Genomic DNA, 6353 nt, shown 5'->3' with positions numbered 1-6353 from the left:
CCCATGGCGGCCCGTGGACGCTGATGACTCAGCGCTGTGGCTCCCGCAGGGCGGCCGCCGAGAGGGACAGGGCGGGCCCTCCGCGGGGGTCAGCCCAGACCTGGCCCCGGAAGCCGAAGGGACGCAGCCGGGTGTGCCCCGCGGGGCCGCCGTGACCGCGGGGGGGGGGAGGGGGCGACGGGCAGCGCGCCCTTGCGCCCTTCCTCCTGCCCCCGCCAGAGGCCCACCGGGCGGTGACCTTGAGCGTCGGGCCCTCGCCGTCCAGGTGAGGGCAGAGGCTGACGTCGGGAACTGCCGGCAGCTCGCAGTGGCCCGAGTCAGAAGGGGAAACTGAGGCCGAAGGCCGGACCGGTTCAGGTCGAGCCCTAAGGCTCCCAGGCGACGCGGACTGAGCGGCCCCTGAGAGTGGACCCTGCGCAGGGGACACCCCCGACCTCGCGGCCCTTTCTCTCAGGCCGGGGGGCGGAGCCACGCGCGGGGCGGGAGCCGGGGCGATGCGCTGCGGGCGCCGGAGGAGGGCGCGGGCGCCCCGGGCCCCGCACCCCGGCCGCCCCACGTCCGCGCCCTGCGCCCGCCTCTCCGCGCGGGGTCCAGCCCCGCGAGCGCCCCTCCTCGTGGGCGGGACCAGCACCGCCGAGCCCCGGGGGGAGGCCGCGGGGGTGGGGGGCGCGCGGCCCAATGGGCCTGGCCCGCGAGGGCGCCGGGGTGCGCCCACCCCCGGGCCTCCGCCTCCCCTGGGCCGGGCTGCGCGGAGTCCCCGCAGAGGGGCGTGGGGCGCCCGGCCTCCCTGCCTCGGACCCCGTGGCCGCCCCCGGTGCGCGGCCTGCGGCGCCCCCTCCCCGGGACTGGCCCCGGCTCTCCCGCCCCCTCCGCGGGGCGCGCGGGACCCTCCTGCCCCGCCGCCCCCTCCTTGGCCCGCCCGGGGCCGCGCGGGGGCCTGTCCTGCCCGTTTTTCCGATGCGGACCCCGAGGCCGCTGCGGTCCGGGGGTCCCGCCTCCCCCACCCCGCGTCGCCGCGCCCTGGGCCTGTCCCGCTGCCCCCACCCAGGGACTCTGGGACGTGGCCGGCCGAGCCCCCCGAGGGTCGGGACAGGAGCTCAGGGGTCCCCGCGGGGCCGCTCCTCACGCCAGCGCTCCAGGGCCCCCAGGGGCAGGGCTGGGCAGGGGCGTCGGCCGCGTCACCCCCTGTCCCCCGCGGGCCGCGCCGCCCGGGGGCTGGGGTCAGGCCCTGCGCAGTTCCCCGGAGTCCTGACGTGCCCTGGACTGGGGTGGGGGCGGTCAGGGACGGGTGCTGGGCAGGGAGGGCTTCCCGCAGAGGAGAGGAGCGCGGGTGGAGGCGGCGGGCGGCTGGGCCCGCGCTCTCGCCGCTGTGTCAGCACCGAGCCGGAGGCGCGGCGGGAGCGCTCCCGCAGCCGCGCAGGGCCAGGCGCCCCAGCCCCGCGGCCCGCCGCCTCCCGCTCTGCGCCCTGCGCCGTCCTCTACCTCCTAAACGCATCTCCCTCGACGCCGCCTTACTTCCCCTAATTTTCGAACGCTGTAAATGGAATGACACAGTTTGCACTTATCGTTTGTGTTTTCCCCTTCGTTCACCATTAAGTCTGTGAGGTCTGCCCCTGGTGTTTTTCGTGGCAATAGTTGGTTTGTTTTCATTGCTGTGTAGTATCCCACCTGTCTAATGTATTTGGGTGTAAATCTGCCTCTCTATTCAGCCGCCTCTCTTTCCCCCTTTTCTCTCCCTTTTCTTTCTTTTTTTCCTTTTCTTTGAATTATTATTTTTTTGATTCATGTATTTATTTCTCTCCCCTTCTCCTCATCCCCCCCCACCCCCCGCCACCCCAGGTGTCTGTTCTCTGTGTCTATTTGCTGCGTCTTCTTTGTCCGCTTCTGTCGTCTTCTCAGCGGCACAGGAATCTGTGTTTCTTTTTGTTGCGTCATCTTGTTGTGTCAGCTCTCCGTGTGTGTGGCGCCATTCCTGGGCAGGCTGCGCTGTCTTTCGCGCTGGGTGGCTCTCCTTACGGGGCGCACTCCTTGCGCGTGGGGCTCCCCTACGTGGGGACAGCCCTGCGTGGCACGGCACTCCCTGCGCGCATCAGCACTGCACATGGGCCAGCTCCACACGGGTCAAGGAGGCCCGGGGTTTGAACTGCGGACCTCCCATGTGGTAGACGGACGCCCTAACCACTGGGCCAAGTCCACTTCCCTGGATTATTTTTTATCATGAACATTTTTTCCTTCTTAGTTTGAAGTTATGCATGCCCCCTCCCCATTCATATGACGTTGTTGTGCATTTAACATAGGTGATTTTTTCTTTAGGTGCCAAGGCCAGATCTACCTGGTATGTGGGGAGCCAGTGCTCAACCACGAGCCACATCGGCTTCCCCGTGCAAGCGATTTAAATCCAATGAGACCTTTAGCCCATTGTGTCCGGCTGATGTTCGCATTTACCTAGACAGTCACCGCTTCCGTTGCTCTTTACGCCTTCTTCTGTGTCTGACTTTACATCTGAAATCATTTTCCTTCTGCCTGAAGAACGCTCTTCAGATCATTCTTTGGTACTAATCTGCTGGTGGTGAACTTGGGGTGTTTTGTGTAAAAATGCCTTCATTTTGCCTTCATTCTTTTTCTTTTTTTAAAAGATTTATTTATTTATTCCACCCCCTCCGTTGCCTGCTCTCTGTCCATTCGCTGTGTGTTCTGTGTCCGCTTGTCTTCTCATTAGGTGGCACCAGGAACCAATCCTGGGACTTTCCGAGTGGGAGAGGCAATCATTCTCTTGCGCCACCTCAACTCCCTTTTCTGCAACATCTCTTATTGTCTCTCCTCTGAGTCTCTTGTTGCGTCATCTTGCTGCACCAGCTCTCCGTGTTGGCCGGCATTCCTGTGTGGGGCCGCACTCCACGTGGGCCAGCTCGCCGCGCTGGCCAGCTCGCCCTCACCAGGAGGCCCTGGGCATCGAACCCTGGACCTCCTGGATGGTGGGCGGGAGCCCAGCTGCTTGAGCCGCATCCCTTTCCTGCCTCCGTTCTTGAAGGATGTTTTCTCTGGTTTGGAATTCTAGGTGGACAAGTATTTTCCTTCAGCATCTTGCAAACATCATTCCCTGGTCATCTGGCATCCAGTGGTGAGAAGTCCTCTGTGGCTCTCTTTTTAACACCTCACGGGTGTTAAATACCTGCCCTCCCCCCCCCCCCTTTTTTTCCTGACTGTTTGCAAGATGTTCCCTTTGAATTTGGATTTTGCAGGTTCACGAGGATGTGCCCAGGAATGGATTTCTTATTTCCTAGTTGTCCTGCTTGGAGCTCACTGGGCTTCTTCAATCCGTGCTTTGGAACCTTTATTTCACTCTGCAAAATGTACTCAGCCCAAGGAGAAGGAACGGGGGGCCAGGCCCCGGGAAGACAGCCGGGGCAGGGAGGCCGGGCTCGGCCACCAGGCCTCTGACAAGTCACTGTTCTGAACCGCAGCAAGAATCTGCTGAGCGAGTGCCGTATGCCAGGCCTGGCCCAGGGATGGGGCCCGGCCACCATGAGCAAAACCAAGCCCCTGCCAGAGGGACGCCGGCCCTGGGTGGGGGTGTGTTACCGCCTTTCTCCACTCCTCCTCCCCTTCCAGCCCCCCGCCGTCCTTCCCGCCAGTCCCGCCCATATTGCTAACCTACAATCTGCCCTCTCCCCCAGCGACTGCTTACCTCACATATGTCCATCAGCTTCAGTCTATCCGCAGCCGCCCTATAGCCAGCCCTCCCTCACCACACCCCTCCCTCCACCCAACCCTATATAGCTAAGTGTACTGCCGCAATAAAGCAGACCTGTTCTTGCGCTCAAGCGGTCTCCGTGGTTCTTTCTCAACTGCGCGTCCCCCACGCCTGGAGAACCGGTGCTCCCACTTGGAGTACCCCCCACCGGCGGTTCGGCAGGAGCAAGCCCTCCCAACCCTTGTGCCTGAGCGAGGTCGAAACCCTCATGCTCAGCGACAACTGGTGCCCAACGTGGGGCAGCTCCTCCCCCGGCCCCTCTCTGCTGCTGCTGCTGCTGTAATCGGCGATCATCCTCCTCTCCAGGTAGGGACCCCTCGCCGTCGTCCCGTCTCTATCCCGTCATGGGTGCCTCTTTATCATTGCGTCAGGCGCCGCAAGTCAGGGCCCTCGCTGCCCTGCTCGATGCCAATGGAGTCCGCGTCTCTTTGCGGCAGCTCCAAAAGTACTGGGATCTCTTGCTACCTTTTAATCCGTGGCTCGCCACCTGCCAACTCTGGAGCCCAGACACATACTCGCGACTCATAGATCGAGTCACCTCCGCCATGGAGCACGAGAAACGCACCTTCCCAACAGGCCTCTTACCCGTTCTCGTTGCCATTCGCGCTTGTCTCCTTGGCGCTCCGACCGAAGCCGTTTATGAAGCTTCTCCCAAACGGCCTCTAGACTGTGATCCCAATGAGCCCGCCAACACTGACTCTCTGTCTGACCAACTTGCTGCTGCTCTCGAGCGCGAACCTCCCCACTCGAGCTCCCCGCAGCAGACAGAAACCACCCCTGCCGCTCCCCAAGATGGCGGACTTCCGCCTTCTTCCCCCACTCCTGTCCAAGATGGCGCACATCCGGCTTCTTCTTCGCCGGCGTCCTCCTCCCACCTCTATCCGCCTCTTCCTGCCCAGTCAGCATCCGGTTCTGGCCCGGAAACTGCATGGTCGCCATCTTCCGCTAAACCGGAAGCGCCCCTCGCGCTATTTTGTCCGCTGCCGGATGTGGCTGCTCCGCCATCTTGGCCGGCGCCCGGAAGGGTCCCGCCGCCATTTTGTTGTCGCCCGGAAGCCGCTAAGCCGCCATTTTCTCACCCGTGTCCCGCTTATCCCTTGCCGCCACCGTACGGCAATAGCCCTTTGCCTGCCTTAGCTGCTCCATCAGTCCCCGGTGCCACGTCTTCTCAAACCCCCCAGCTGTATCCGCTGAATCCACAGCCCACGCCACAGCGGCCCCAAACTTGGCTGCCCTTTACAGCGGAAGAGGTCAGAACCCTCCGCAAAGCTGTAAAGGAAGATGGAATCGGCAGCCCTTATGCACAGCAACTACTTGAGGAGTTGGGGACCCAACTTGTTCTTCCGTATGACTGGATTGCACTAGCCCATGCCATCCTGACACCAGGTCAATTTATTGAATGGCGCGCCCATTACCAAGCAGCTGTTGACCGGCAAATCGTGGAGAATGCCCAAGCCGGCGTCCTCGATCCCTCCGATGCATACATGGGGACTAACAACTATGCAGACCCTCGTTCTTACCTTCAGATTGACCCAGGGTTTTGGCACCGGGTAAAAGTCCTCGTCCAGCGGTCTTTCTCTCTAGTCTCCACCAAGCAGCCCACCAAGCTCGCGCAACTGCTTCAGGATTCTAATGAGACTTTCCCAGCGTTTGTCGCCCGCGTCCTGGAAGCTTGTCAGCGAAAAATTTCTAGCGAAGATGCCCAATTTGCGCTGGCCAAAGAACTCATCATAGACGGATGCCTTGCGCCATTCCGAGCCGTAGTCCTCCCCATACGTGATAAAGCTCTGCATGAGTGGGTCCTTGCTTGCCGCGACGTCGACCCGCAAGTCAAAACGCTCACTGCTGCCTTTGCAACTGCCATGGCTGTTTCATCCACCTCCACTTCCGTCTGCTTCCAATGCGGCCAGCCCGGCCATTTTGTCCGCGAGTGCCCTCAGCCAGGCCCAGCGCCTCGCCCCGACCCACCATCGCGGCGACCAAGGGGCCCTTCTACGCCATGTCCACGTTGTGGGAAAGGATATCACTGGGCCCGCGACTGCCGTTCTGCCCAAAGTCCTCAGCAGCCTTTAAACTCCTAGCGGGTCAGGCCTCAGCCCCTCCCCCAAGAGGCCCCCAGAAGAGTTCCCAAGCCATAATGTGGACGATGCCCATCACGCGCCGCCAGAAACCCTCCTTAGAGCTTAAAATCGATGGGCAATGGCTGGATAGGCTCCTGGATTCTGGCGCTGAAGTCTCCTGTGTTCCCTTCGAAGTCGCTGCGTTCAACCACTGGCCCCTAGAGACCGGCCCTCAAGTCATCGGCGCCACGGGAGCTGCTACCTCCTGGAAAACATCCCAGCCTCTGCATTGGAGCAACCGAGAAGGCCACAGAGGCCAAATTCGCCCACTTGTCCTTTCGTCTGTCCAGACCATCTTGTGGGGGAGAGATGTCCTCAGCCAGTTAAAGGCCCGAATTACCACAGAAGCCTTCTCAGCTGCGCTGCCCCCCCCCCTACTAGGGGCCACTGCTCACATCTCAAGACCTGACCCTATTCCTCTGGAGTGGGACACAGAGGAGCCCATCTGGGTCGAGCAGTGGCCCTTACCAGCTCATAAA

The 6353-nt window shown here is 62.0% G+C and overlaps 1 long non-coding RNA gene across 1 annotated transcript; it reads left to right on the top strand.

The window, feature by feature from the left end:
- Positions 1-39: 39 nt before the first annotated feature.
- On the top strand, positions 40-3824 carry LOC131277194 (uncharacterized). Its single transcript, XR_009184363.2, has 3 exons — positions 40-265; positions 3059-3121; positions 3243-3824. It is a non-coding gene; the product is annotated as an uncharacterized lncRNA (long non-coding RNA).
- The last annotated feature ends 2529 nt before the right edge of the window (positions 3825-6353 follow it).

The sequence above is a fragment of the Dasypus novemcinctus genome, chromosome 3, assembly GCF_030445035.2.
Source record: "Dasypus novemcinctus isolate mDasNov1 chromosome 3, mDasNov1.1.hap2, whole genome shotgun sequence".
NCBI lineage: Eukaryota > Metazoa > Chordata > Mammalia > Cingulata > Dasypodidae > Dasypus > Dasypus novemcinctus.
Note: the sequence above shows the minus strand (reverse complement) of the source record. Positions and strands in the feature narration are given on the sequence as shown.